General features: G+C 41.4%; 1 protein-coding gene across 2 annotated transcripts in view; it reads left to right on the top strand.

The window, feature by feature from the left end:
- The first annotated feature begins 454 nt into the window (after positions 1-454).
- Positions 455-15087, top strand: part of ZNF148 (zinc finger protein 148) — a 42705-nt gene continuing 28072 nt past the window's right edge. For both annotated transcript variants that reach the window (XM_049814566.1, XM_049814547.1), the window contains exon 1: positions 455-623. The gene's annotated coding sequence lies outside the window, so the exon portion shown is untranslated. The remainder of the gene's footprint in view (positions 624-15087) is intronic.

Raw genomic sequence — 15087 nt, 5'->3', positions numbered from 1 at the left:
GGTGGTGGTGGGGTGGTGGTGGTCACCCCCAGCCCCTCCGGCAGCGCCATCCCCTCGGCCGAGGCCTGCGCACCCCGCACGACCGAAGGGCGCTCCCCGCCCCGCCTCTCCTCAGGGCCGGCCCGGGGCAGCGCTCGGCCGGGCCCGCCCGGCGGGGCTTCCCACGGCCGCGCCAGCCTCCTGACCCGCGCGTAACCCGGGCCGCCGGCACCGCCCCGGCCCCGGCCCCGGCCCGTGGCGGCCCGTCTCCCCCCCCCCCCTCTCCCCTTCTCCTCCTCGCTTGGCCGCGCCGGCGGCCCGCCGCGCCCGGGCGCCCGCCGGTCCTCCGGGCGTGTTTCCCATGCTGCACCGCGGCGCGGCGGCGCTCTGGCCGGGCTGTCGCTGTCACCGCCAGGAGGAGGCTGAGGGAAGGCGCCGCTCGCCCCGCCGGAGCAGGAAGAAGCCGCCGCCGCCAACTTCCCCTCGGCCTCCCCTCCCCCGCCGCCGCCGCCTCCCCTCCCCCGCGCCCCGCCGCCGCCCCGCCATGCCCGGGGCCGCGGCACGGGCACTCTGAGGAGCCGCCGCCGCCGCCGCCGCCGCCGCGCCCCGGCCCGGCCCGCCTTCCTTTCGCAGCTCTGCGGCCGGTAAGTGCCGGCGGGCGGGAGCCGGAGCGGGAGCGGGAGCTGGCGCTGGCGGGGTCCGGCCGGGCCCGCCCGCCCGCCGCGGCGGCGGGAGGTGCACGGAGGGAGGGCGAGAGGGAGGGAGGAGGAGGAGGAGAGGGAAGGGAAGGAAGGGGGGGGGCCGCGGCTCGGCGCGGCCCGGCCCGGCGCGTCGCGTCCCGCCCGCATGGGCCGCGCTTGGCCCCGCCGGCGGAGAGGCCGGCGAGCGGGGGATGAGGAGCGAGGCGGCGGGCGCCCTCCTCCTCCCCCGCTGCCTGCCGTGCGGGGGTTGGGGGGGGCGCCGGGAGCTCCCTTCCGCTCCCCCCGGCCGGCGGCGGGGCTTCCCCGGCGGAGCCGGCCCCCAGCGCGGCGGGCCGGCAGCCGCGGGGCCAAGCAGGCCTCGCCGGGGAGGTGGGGATGGGGCCGGCGCTGCCAGCGAGGCCGTCTGACAGACGGACAGACAAAAGGGCCGGGGGAGCCGCGGACGGACGGACGGGCGGGCGGGCGAGCGGACAGGCAGCGTGTCCCCCCCCCCTCCGGCCCCGTCCTCCCGGGCGGCCGTATCCTCCCGCTGCCCGCGTCTCCATTGTTCCTGGTGTAAGATGGGGTGAAGCGTGCCGACCTGTGAAAATTCATTTCGTTTGATTTTATCTTTTGAGTAACCTTCTCCGAGTCTCCTCTCAGCTGCTCGGAGGAAGCGTTTGCAAAGGGATCTCTCTCCAGCGTCGGGAGCTGCTAACAAGTGCCAGGCTGGAAGTGGATGGGAGGGCAGGGGGGACCGGTAGGAGTTGAGGAGAAATCGGCTGGGCTTTAAACACTTTCACTTTTCATCGCCTTTCCTCCCCCAACTCCTGCCAAACCTCAGCTGGGATGAGTGCAGCAGCGTCTGTGTTAAGCTGGCTCATAAAAAGGGAAGACATTTATGTTGCAAATGTAAATCATCTCTCTGATCACTTTGTCTTTGTAAACTGTTCAGAGCAGCTGTGAGGGCTTTTGCACAGTCATAAAGAAAGTAGATATGTGGAATCCAGCGATCACAGCTTTAGTCTTGCTTTGAAAGTCTGCTTGGAGCATGACCTATCTCTCTGCATACATGTGACATTCTGGTCCAAGGAGTTTTAGTCAGGAGAGATGTCTTATTTCGGCTGAGCAGCATCTTTGCCGTTGGTACAAGACAAATGACAGAGGACTAGGTTTTTCTTTTGAATCGGATCTCAGTTGCTTTGTTTATTTGCTGTACTTAGTCACAGATTTCAGTAATAATTTGCAAGCTTGCTAGGAATATGTACCTGGGCCTGTCATGCTTAAACATTTTGGAGTGCCCGTATCAGATTTCGTCCTTGTAAGCGGTACCACTTTTGCAGTCATTTTCCGTGAGTTTGGTGAAGCATGCCTTGTGAAGGGAAGAGGTGGAGAAATAGTGCTAACCTGTATCAATTTCTGCAGGTGCCCTTATGCTGTACTCGGAATCAGACTAGCTAAACCAATGGTCCAATCTAGACCTCATATCTATCCTGCTGTGTAAAAAGTTCGCATACCTTCGGGCAGTGTTAGTTTTTCAGTGTTCCACTTCTACTGTTTGGGATTCGTGCATGTGTCCAGTGACAGCTGTCATCTGCAGAAGCTTTGGCTGTGCTTGGAAGCTCTAGAGCTCACGAGGCCTGCCTTCCTGTGGATCTCACGGGATCTGCAGACTCCTGGTACAGGGTACAGACAGATGCATAGGAGAGGCAAGCAAATCCCGGTCTTGTTGCAGTAATTAAAGAAAACTCTACAAAATTGATTTTTCCAATTGCACAGTTTCCTGAAAACCACTGTCATGGCCTTTCTTGATGAATACTTAGCTGAATGTACATGTGTATTCAGTTTCCAAAAGTATTTTCTTTGTAGTTGTTTCTGGGTGTCTGCATGCCCCTCTTGCCCAAATATATATGTAGTTAGTCAGTGAGCTCATGTAACTGAATAAAGCTAAAAAAGATGAGGTTGACCTCTTGCATTTAGCCTGTCATGTGCACATGTACTTTTTCTGTCTTCACTTCTCAGGCTAAGGCCTGAGAGAACAAATGTGTATGTAATCTATGTTTCTGTTATTGTCCTTCTTGTCCATATGTATTTAATTTCTACTGTATTGCCAATGTATTCTATTTATGGAAAATCCTTAATATAATGGATTATGAAACCAAATCATAAGTAGGTAAGTAGCTACCTGAAGAACCACAATGGCTAAAAAACATTAGAAGAAAAATTACTCAGAATGTGAAAAGTTACGTTGCAGGCTAAGTTCAGCAGAAGGAACACATACTTCTGTAGTAATATTATGTAGCTTCTCAAAAGATGATTTTCCCTCTCAGTTCTGTGTGTACAAGTTTATTTGTATGAGGATTTAAAGCTCTGTGAGTGTGCGTGTGTTCTAGAGACAGTTGGCATTGTAAAACCATTGAGGTTGGAAGTTCTTACTTCCAGCTGAGAACTTCTGTGCACCAGAAATGTTAGAGTTGAGCTGTGAGAATACTAAGAGCATATTACTCTAGTGAAATATGGTGATGGTACATCTAAAAGAGCTTAGCCTACTTCTAGATGGGTTTTTTGCACCACAGGTTCGATAGTGTAAATTTGCAAATAGTGAAGTTCAGGGTATTGGCTGTTAGTGTAAGGATTTAGGTAAAACATTTTAAAATTTACTGATGGGGAGGAAAGGTTTGTTGTATTCTAGTATTTTGGGGAAAAGCAGAGTGGGAGTGTCGTCTTCTGTATCTGCTGCTAGAGATTTGTGATGTTTTTTGTGACTAGCATCTTTGTAGAGTCTTCCTCTGGTGAGGGCCGCTGTGTGGGCTGTTGTCCCATTGTAAATATTATAGATGGAGGCCTGTCTGTGTGGAGCAGCTTGATGGAGTGGGCCTTAATCTAACAAAAACCACTTTAAGTGTTTAGCATAATTTGGGATTAAGTTTGATTTAATTTTGGCTCTAATGTAAAGTACTTTTTTTAATGTGAAGTAACAAAAGTCAAATAAGAAATAGTAATGTCGGTATAAGATCTTTGATAAATAAATGTACAGCTGTTACCCTAAACATGAAACTGAAGTGTCCAACTTTCTTGTCCAAACTTAACAGTGTCTTGTATATTAAATGAATGGGACAAGGAATGAAAAGTAAATGCCATTGGAAATATTTTTTACTTTGAAGACTCTTAAGTGGATCTAACAGAGAAATAGATTTGTTTAAAATAAATACTTTTTGTGCCTTTGTCTGGCATTTTAATGATAGCTGCTTTTCAAACCAGCATCATTTATGATGAAGTAGGTTCAAGCCTTCAGCTTGCAGTCTGATCTGCGTAACTGAGTGTTCAAAGACAAATGAAGTCCCAGGAAGTCTCCGTGGATCTCAGTAGACATGGGTGTCTGCTGCTATCAGGTTGCAGGGCTTATGTGAAGGATCAGTACTGTGATTAACTTGCACTTTAATTTGTTTGGGTTTTTTGACAGCAATACTTTTGGGAAAATAGTATTTCTTGGAGTACTGAGATACATAAAAATTTTTTTTCCCCTTTTTTTCCCTTTTCCCTTTCTTTTTTCACTTTTGTATATTGGAATCTGTGCAGAAACCCTTAAACTAGTATAGAGTTTATATGTTTAACTTACTGCTTTTTAACAGCTGAGACATAGCTATTGACAGGCCATGTCAGCAAAATACAGCCATTGGCTGTAATATATAGCTATATGCCAAGCAGAAACTTCCGTCTAACAAAAGAAAATCCATTCAGGTTTTCATGAGATTTATTTTCATTTACACAAATGCTGTTAGTTACTTTATTTCCAGTTAAGTTAAAAACATGACTCCATCTGTTTAGTTCATTAGTACTCTATATACATTTTAAATATACATTTTTTTATCATCTACATAGAATATTTTATACATCAGCAATAATGCAGTAAACTACACAAGTGACATAGGTTTAACCTATTTAACTTAGAAATTATCATACAAATTAAAATACAATAACATGTGTGAGTATTCCAGTATTATATGTGATTAAATTGTCTTCCCCTGACTCCATATAGAGATATTTTTCATATATCATTCAGCATGTTGGATAAAATATCTGGAAAAATCCATAATGTGTTCTCACAGAACTTGATTATAAGTGTGCCCTAAGGGGAAATTCGGTGTCTTTTAGAAAGACTGTGGAAAGCACAACATGCGGAAGGGTTAGAATCGCCTGATAACTTCTTCCATACTGTAAGATTTTTACTTTGGGAGATAATGTAGAGACTGATACTGCTTTTGCTCAGAAATAATTTTTAGTGTATTCTTATGATATTATCAGTGTATTAATGTATTCTAGGCTATGATATCAAGAGGTAACAGTGTGCATACTGTAATACAGTTAATGTATTACTAATTTATATTACTTCATGATTTCATTGCACTTTGGAAAACAGCAAGACATAGCTCTTTAATGGGTTATGTATATTGGCCTGATCCTGCAATTGATATACTCTACTGGCATACTAGTATTACAGTATTACATCTTGTCACAGTTTGTGCAGAAAACTTAGGCAGTGCTGTCTAATTCTTCCCTTATGACTAGGATGACATTTTTATAAGCGCAGAATTAAACAGTCTGATGATAAAATGAAATCTGTGTGGGAAGAAGTTCCAGCCTGCAAACAGCAGTAGGGTATAATTTATGAACAGCCTATCAAATATAAACTGTCTAGATATCTTGCACTGGGGGAAAAAAAAAAGCAGACCAAAAAACAAAAATCAAGGTGCCTGTAAAATGTCTGTAAACCGAAATAATTTCTTGATATAACATGTGATACTGTTAATGTGTAAAACTGTTGTGATATCTGTGTAAGTCAGCTCAGATACGAGGCTGATAAGCTTTCTGCTCTAAAATTGTTTCAAATGGCAGCTACGTCTATAGGTACAAAGATGCCCATTCATGAAATTTTGATGAGTATCTTAATGTTTTTGTAATAATTTTTCACAAAGTCTGTATTAAATTTTACTACTTATGTACCCCAAAATGGATATAAAAGACATAATTAAAAAGGTTTACAAAGTCAGTAACATCGTGACCAGGTCATGTTACCTTAGTGCAAGAGGTGAAGTAAGAAATATTTTTTTATTTCTTGATGCTGCGCAGAGCAGTATTTAAGGAAGGGGAAACAAATGTCTTTTTAAACTTGGAGTTTTAACAGCTATGTGATTGCCCTGAAAATTTATCAGATTTCTTTTTTTTTCCATTGTTGGGATTAGATTTGAAACAAGAAAATGCTGATATGCTCCTAAAAAGTACGTGTGCATATGTATGTATGTATGTATATGTGAAACACTTGTAGCATGTATTTGTGATGTTGTCTGGCCTAAAGCTCTAGTCATTGGGTATAAGAAACATTCAGCATAAAGTGAAGTTTGTTTTGCCAAGCAACAAGCAGCATATTATGTGGGTTAGCTGCCTGGGATGTAGTTGTGATCTGTAGTTCACTGGGAAGGGGCAAAGCAAGTAAGCAATTTCTAAATTCACCAGCTTTCTGCAGGCTTCCTTTGGTAGTGAAAACTATTTAGTCCTGCTTTCAACAAGTGAATCTGTAGTATTGCATTGCAAACATTCTTCAGTTTTGTAAAGGGAGGGGAGAGGGAGCAAAATGAATATTAAAGCCAAGAAATGAGTACATTTCACAGGATCCATGGATGATTTTTTAGTCTGTAAGCATTATAACAGTCAGTATTTCCAGATGCAGTGGATGATTTCAGAGTTTCTCAAATAAAAGTACTCTGAAGCAAATTATCATCTCTGTTGCTGACTTCCTGAAGTACGATTCTCCTCTGTTTTTGGCCACATACACAGTGATTCTTAACATAGGTCACTGTTACAGTCTCTGTCAGACAAAATATAAGTGGAATGGATGACAACTGTCAGGCTTTTAAGTTGGGTCATTTGTAGCACTGAGCATTTCTGGATACAACAGTAACTATATAAATAAATTTAAGAAATCTTCTCATTTTGTGTCTTTAAAGTTTCTTTTAACAAAGAAGTTCTTCATGAAAGAATGGTAAACTCAACGAACTCCCTTTTTGCTAAAGTAATCTTACACTCCTTACCTTGAAAATTTTTGTCATGAGCACAGTAGATCAATTGCAGAGGGAGGTGGTCAGTCCTCAGGGTACCAAGATGTGATACAATTATTTTAGACCACAGTCACTTGCGGATTTTCTAGATGTGTCACTGGAATATTGGTTTTCAACTTATGTTTTGACCTTATAAGCGTTTTTGGGGGTAAAATCTAGTGTGAAGGTGCCCTGCGTGAATATTGCTTTAACAACATAGACCCAAAATGAATCATTCATATAGGAGAAAGACTGCCATCATCCCTCAAGGAGGAAAGCTTTATTAGGCTGCTGTTCTCAGGAGCTTCCTCTGTCACTGGTGAACCTGACAGTTATACTCTGTAATGAATTTTCATCTGAGTCAGCAGAAAGACGTGAAAGTTATGTGATTGTCTTCTGGGGATTGGGAAGGCTTGTATTGTTAGGAGGTGTAAGGAATTGAGAAAGCTACTTGCCTTTAATCTTGCTTTTTTCTGGTAGAGATTATAAAGTTTTCTTTTTAAATGACTTGTAGAAAAGAGTACTTATGTATTTAAAAGGTACTTTTTATGATTACCAATTATTTATACCTGACATGAAATTAAGGGATTGGGAGGAGGAATAAAATAGAGTTTATAGAAACGGAGCATGCAGAGAATGATCATCCAGTTGTCACAGTATATTGCTTGAATATCTAGAATAGGTGGCAATTTGTAGACAAAACTGATGGGCTTGTTGTCTTAATCTGGCAGTTAAAGGTAGATCATGCAAACCAGGTGTGTTCAGGCTTTTCTGGTGCCTGTTAGGAACCTATACTCAGTGTTATATACACTGTATTGGATCAAATAGAAGGCAGCTTTAAGTGTGAATTTACTGTCACTTTTCAAGGAACAGCAATGTCAAAGGACAAACTGATAGAGAAGCTAATCTCTCAGTTCTTCACATGACCTTGCAATTTACTGTCTACTGAGTCCTTGTGTTGTCCCCAGCTTACATTCCTTATAGGTCACAGGACAGGCGTGGGGCTTTCCACAGTTGCGGTGGTGAGGAGAGTATGGCTGCATATCCAGAAAGCATGGGATCTGTTGTGGTTCTGTTACATGGCTAAACTTGGCTGTAACATTGGGCAACTCTTCATTGCCCATCTTTGTTTGGCTGGACACAAGTTCAGCAAAGCGGTCTCAGCTCTAGGGCTTGCATCTTGCGTGCCTGAAATTGTTGCCTTGTTACCTATGGGACACATCTGTGCATTGAGGGAACCTGGGTGAGTGCAGCTGCATCAGCAGGTTGAGGGCCTGAGGACTTGAGACTCTTAACAGTGTTGGATGAGAAGATAGTATCTGGAAAGCAGTCCATTAACACAGGACATGCTGGTTTTTTCTTTTTCCAGAATCCTGTAAGAATGTGTTCTTACTTTACAGGTTGGTTTCCTGCTTGCTTAGTAATATGGATTGTATTGAATGTATTTCACTAAAACATGGCTTCGTCATGAAGTTATTTGACTGTGAGTTCTCAGAAATTTCAGACCTCTTTGGGATGGTAACTTGTAATTGTTGGCCTGTGAGTTAATGGCATCAAGAACCTTCAAGATTTTTGTTCCTAATAATTATAGGAGTTATTATAAACATGAATCATATCTTTTGATCAATATGAATTTCTGTTTTAGTGTATTCTAGCACTTAATTAGCAAGAATTATCTGCAGGGTACCAAAGTCATTGAGGTAGAATCCAATTTCCACAATCTTTTTATTCAAGAAGGCACAATCCTGAGAAGTCTGAGTTTTATTTTTTGGATTGTTTTCAATGGTAGTTAATGGGCCAAGATATCTATGTTATTACTGCTCTTATACCGTGGCTTCTAGACTTCTCATGTTTTGGCTTGCCTTGATCTGAAAATGGGCTTAAGTGCTTTAAAAGTGTTTGAGAAATGTAAAATCGTAATGAGGAGTAATCACCTTGGGGTATGTGATAGAAGTCAGCGGGATTCCTTGTTCGTGCCATTCTCTGAGTATCAAGGTAAAGAGTTACCTGGAAGTTCTTGTTGGGGTTGTGCATAGTCTTTTGAAGAGGATACACTGCAGAAGCACACTGGATTTAGTAGTTACCTGATTTGACTTTTTTTTTTTTTCCTTTGGAGTGAAGATCAGCCAGGTTAAAAAAGGCTGATTTACAATTCTGGAATGTTATGTAAATGGGATAGGAATAGTTCTTAGTTGATTTAATCTGACCACAAATGTTGGTTATCAGTAGGAAGGTGGTGGATTTGTTGCAACAGTGTGGAAAAAAAATCCTAACTATACAGAAGTGTACCTTTAAAAAACTTCTTTGTTGTTTCAGCAAATTTACATGGTCTGCAACATGCTTGTATTCCAAGAGGGGCTTTTGAGAAAGTGACCTAGTTGCTCACTTCCATGAATTTTAAAGTTTATTTCTACTCCTTCCCCTTCTGGCTGATTTCATACTGTCTTTAAATACTAATGTCTGTCCGTTTATGTGCTGACTCTTCTGCTTATTCTCGATGAACATGCTTGATGCTGTTCTGATGCTGTTGTAACAGAGTGCTAGTTAGGCCACAACAATCTCTGATTCCACTGATGAAAATTGCTCCTTGGTGCACAGTTCATAACTGCTTGAGTACCTTGAAGAACAGTGATAGATACTTTTTTTGTTGTTCGCTGTTGGTCAGTGGTTTCCATAATGGAGCATCACAAGATTCTCTGCTCCTTGTTTTTCATCATGCATTAAAGGAAAGAAAGGGCTACCACCAGAACATACTGTCCGAGATGCTGCTTCTAACGATACCTAAATCATTGTCACTTCACTGTTTTTATATTCTTATACAGCTACCATCTCTGAAGGTTCCAAACACCTTATGGAAATGTCTTGTCCATTACGATTAGTTACCGTCACCTGTGAGTCTTTTTCTTTCCTCAGGGGATTATTATATGAGCTCATTTTGTTCATTGACTGTGTTATGTGTGTGTTGCCTTGTGTTTATGTTAGCAAAAGTGAAGTAGCTTTTTATGTGCTTGAAGTAGTTAATTTTCTAGGTTTCATGTTTAGTTCCATAATTTTTAGTTGCTAGGTGTATTAGTCTTGTGGAATAGGTCCCTGAAAGGCCTTTTTTTTTTTTTTTTTTTTTTTTTTTAGGTAGGGTAGACCTATGGCATTTGAGGAGTGGAACAGTCAGCAGAGATCTATGACTTTGAACTTTAGGAAGGGCTCTTTCAGATCTGGCCCAGACCACTGGTGGCTCTGAAAGATGGCCACTGAAGGTAACACTGTGGTGTTTGAAAAACAATATAGAAAGCATAGGATTTGCTTGGTCTGTCTGCAGTGAATGTTTTACTAAAGAGGTATTCATTCTATCGTGTTTCACACTAATTGGATTTTTTGAGGTTACTGTTCCATGTGTAGATGAAGGGTATGTTTGAAACACAGCAGAAATGAAATAAATATCCATTAAAAATGGAGTTATGCTGGGGTATGACTCTGCCTCCTCAGCAGGTTTAAATGAGAAGATCTTCCTTGCCAGTACCACCATGTGAAAAGTTAGTCTACAGAGAGCCAATGATATTTTGCAGAATTTGTTTCTAGATGTTACACAGAATGGAATCTTTCCCTGAATAAGTTTACCATAATGAAGTTAGGGAAAAATGTGTCCTTAGTGCGTGACGATGCCCTAAACTTGAAATTGCAACTTAGGAGAATGGTTCCTGTATTCTAACACACTTGCATTGCCCTCACAACCTGAGAGTCTGTGTTGAAATAATGCTTTCAAATACTGAAGTAAGATCATAGAATCATAGAATCATTTAGGTTGGAAAAGACCTTCAAGATCATCGAGTCCAACCATCAACCTTGACTGCTAAACCATGTCCTGAAGTGCCTTGTCTATGTGCTTTTTGAATACCTCCAGGGATGGTGACTCAACCACTTCACTGGGCAGCCTGTTCCAACGTCTAACAACCCTTTCAGTGAAGAAATTTTTCCTAATATCCAATCTAAGATCAAGAAATGTTGCCTGTGCTCTGTAAGATCTGTTTTTTATTGTTATTCATGTCCTTCTCACTATGGTTTATATTAGTACTGGTATTTTCCTGAAAGTTTTCTTTTTGCTGTCACGTATGTAAATGAGGGATGTCTTCCAGAATCTGAGAGACTGCTTTTGCTGCTAACTTCAAGGTTTTTTGATCAAAACATTCTTGATTATACTTTTGTTAGCTTATTGTCCAATGTTATTTTGTCTATGTGGATATATTAAGTAAATATCTTGCATTTTTCTGTAATTACTATTTTTCTTTAATGCTTGTAGACAGCCTTTTAGAAAACAACGAAGCTGAAGTAAAGATATTACAGGCAAGAAAAGCATGCTTTTAAAGAACAGTTTTAGGTGTAAGTCAAGCATGCAAACGTTAAAATTGCAGCATTGAGCTTTACCTATGCCACCTTAATTTTACCATCCTCACTATATTACTAATGTATTGTACCTTATTATTATATCGTAGTCTTTTGTGATACATGAACATGGTATTTCCCCCCACAGAACCCCCTTTTTTTTGAATGTACAGGATACGTGCTGCTCATTGAATAAGCAGCTGCTCTGTAGTTTACTTTCTTCTCGTTGCATAACGTATGTTCTCTTACTGTGCTCTGCTTAATCCTGCTCTGAAGGCAGAATGAATATATTTCTTTGTGAAATTTCTGGAACGGTTATCACTAGGCTTGTGAGGCCCTCATAGATAGTTCCTACCTCTCTTTTCACACCTAAATCCTAGGTGGGTCATTGCCCCTGTTTTGGAGATAGGGAAGTGGAAATACAGGGCAGGGAATGATTTGCCAAGATAACAGATTTGCCCAACAGCAGTGCCAGAGCTGAGAAAAGAAGCCAGATCTCTTACAGTTCTGTTACAACATCGTGGTGGTAACCAGCGTTCCTCTCTTCGGTCTCACTGTCGTGCTTACCTTTTCTTGATGACAGTGCTACATCTGTGTGCCCCCATTCCTCTCGTGATTCTCCACCAAAGTGACTAATCATAGTTGGAAACCTACTGGTTGGTTACACTTTCTCATCAGTGATTAGGTCCCAGGAAAGGCCAGACCCCTCTTGCCCATCTTCTCGCAGTGGTTACCTAAGTAACTGATGTGGGCTTACCTTTCCATCTTGCATGTGCCATGTTCTTCCCTCAGGACCCGTGCTGGCCACAGGAACAAGAGCACTATAAACTGATTAGTTCACCCTTGTGTCCTATATTGAATGTTGCTTATTATTACAAGTACTTCACTATGCCTCAGGGAAAGGAAATGAGTATTTCTTTTTTTATGGCTGGAGAATTGATGCCTGGGAGTAAGATGAAAATTTGTGTTTGGTGTGGATGTCCACTGAGCTCTTTAAGAGCTTTTTTAAAAACAAGTAATATACAGCATTGCATTAATCTTTGTATTTTCAAAGTACTGCTGTAACTGATTTAATGGCAGCCTTGAGTACTCGGCATTTAGGGTAAATCTGACTCAAATGTGTCAGGGTAAGCACCCAGAAAATGAGGAAAGTATAATTATTGATCACCTGTTTTTTAAAAAAGTTTGGTAGAAATGGCTTGTGTAGACTTGTGTAACATCTCTGGCAGGATCAAGGATAGGATCCTATTTTGCAAGATGGCATTCAACTCCTTAAATGGTCATGACTTTCTTTTCGGGCTCTCTGTGTCTCTTTTACGTGCATTTCAGCCCTTGCAACAAATGGAGCAAGGATATTATAAACTATCTTACTAGTTTCACCTGTTCCTGTGGAGCAGTTCCATCCAGTGTGCTGAAAGAAACGATGCTGTGTAGGAAAAGATACACATATATACACACACACATATACATATATGATCTTTTTATTAAAAAAACCCAAAAAAACCCACAGTGCCAATAGGCTAGAGAGGTGAATTATGATGAACCAAAGTATCTTAGTCATTGTAATCCCTGAAACTTCTGTATGTTTGCATACAACTTCTTGTAGTCTCCCAGGGGTTTTAGTGTATAATGTTTTAAGGATTTTAAAAAAGCAGTCTGGAAAGAAACACCAGAAATTCTGTTATACATACATGTATACAGACCTTTGCCATTTGGGCCAGTAGGGTAACTGATAGCAACAGCAGGTTGTCATCTTCTGTAAAACAACACTAGCATAGCGCTAGTGACGAGAAGAGATGCTTCACAGATACTTGCAGATAGTAGAGGAGTGGTGAGACCCAAGGACTTTAAGCGCTTGTAAAAAAAAAATAATCACAGCTTTTAAAAAGCAACATATTTTTCTTTTCCATTTATTTTCAAGGTGAAATTATATGAGATGGGCTGAGACAGTTAGGCTGTGAATGCTGAACAGGGAAGGGCCCACTCCTGCACCCTGTTTTGAGCTGCTTCTTACATACTGTCTCTATGGTAAATTCAGTCAGTGAGTTAACCTGGCAGAAAATTAATAACTGGGGGGGGGAAATTGCCAGGCTGGTGGAATGTATAAACCAGTACGTCTTTATATGAGTATCAGAGTAGGCACAAAAGATAGGGTGGATTCTCACAGGAGGAGGGAGCAGGATTGCCCCTTTCAATGACAGTTAGCTGTTAGATTGGCTCAGCTTTGTCATATAACTGCACTGTTATCAAAACCACATGAAAAAACGTTTGATACATTATCTGAAATACTTTTACAAAGATTCAGCTTGAGGTATGCATGTAATACATGAAACTTCACAAAATTTTAACCAGTTGGAGTGAAGTTATAAACTACTAAAAGTATTTAGACCGTGCTGGGTAGCCTTAGATATGTGTAGTGCTTGCTTTCCTGCATATAAATTTTACTGGAAGTCTCCAGAGTGAGGAGTTTTGAGTGCCTGGCATTCGTAGTGTAAGGGCAGAAATTCTGCATTGTTCTTTTGAGGTTAACTATACAGTGGTAGAAATTCCCATATAAATTCTCAAAATTAACTATTTTCTAGTAGTTTATAACTTAGTGCCACAAAATCAGTGGGCTTTTTTTCCCAAAGAAAAAGCAACGTTGCCTGTGATTTTTGGAATATTTAAAGTATGTTTGCTACACTGGTGACATCCCTGTGGATTTTGACATGTAACTGTACCTTTGTTAATATAGTATTGAAACCTTTCTGATACACATGTTTGATGTTAGATTATGGTTGTGCTGGTGATGATCTAATACTGATTTTTAGTATAAGCAAGGTGGCAAAGATTTTCATGCATGGATAACTTTATGCACGATAAGTAGATTTTCTGTGAGTAATCCTGTTGATTGTAATAGGACTATTCACAGCTCAGTATGAGTGTAAATCTTTGTGGGATCAGGCCCTGTACTGGCATGTGTTCAGCAACATGGAGCATTTAGAAATAACTGTGCAACAAGTCTTAAGAGTGTTTGTATCGTATGTTACATTTTCGAATGTGTTAATTTTATGATCTGTGAACCTTTTCACAATGATTTATGTTTGATTACTCTCTTTTTGCAAGTCAACATATTTTAATTCATTCTTACACTTGTGTGTTAATTTCAAAATCTTTCTTTTAGCTATGTCTTACTTTTCTGAGTAGGGAGAAGAGATAATTTTATGTTCTTTATTTAGAACCATTAGGTGGGGTATTATTTTTTACTTTTCAGGCTTCTGCAGTATGTTAAAAATGAACTTTTCATATTGTGAAAGCTAGCTGTGTTTTCTTTTATATTGGACTGTATCCATATTTTAATAATGCAGATAAATATATTTTCTGATGTGAAAAGACTCAACATGTTTCGTGGTCTGATAGGGTTTTTACGTGGACATTAGGAACCTGTCAAGTTCTAATTTTTTTCTTTCTTTTGGAGAGGATTGTGTTAGTGGCAGTTTTATTCATGGTAATGCTTAAACATAAGTAGTTTTAAATATGCTGTTAAGCTATGTTGCTATCTCTTTCTTCATTAGCATCAGGAATTGCATAATTAGTTGTGACTTTTATACTTCCTTTTAGGAAGAAAGCACTTGAGAATGTAGATACACATTTTTCCCCTGATCTAAATAGCTGTCAGGTATGTCTGCCTGGCAGCTGTAACTTGTTCATTTGTGTGTGTACATTGCATTTGTGGAGCAGTTTCACAATATGCTTTAATCTAACCTAACCACTGACTACTGCTGAAAGAAGCAGTCCTTTTCCCTTGCCCCTGCTTCTTCATGTCTCCATCTCCCATACACCCTGCCTGCATGGTCCTACTCATCCAAAGGAAACCTAATGGCTTTTCTGGTGGGTACGTTTTTGTCCAACTCCCTTCTTAGTTGCACAATGCTATGCTCAACCCAGTGAAGGCAACAAGAAGGTCTAACTGGGGG

Source organism: Accipiter gentilis, chromosome 1 (genome assembly GCF_929443795.1).
Source record: "Accipiter gentilis chromosome 1, bAccGen1.1, whole genome shotgun sequence".
NCBI lineage: Eukaryota > Metazoa > Chordata > Aves > Accipitriformes > Accipitridae > Astur > Astur gentilis.
Note: the sequence above shows the minus strand (reverse complement) of the source record. Positions and strands in the feature narration are given on the sequence as shown.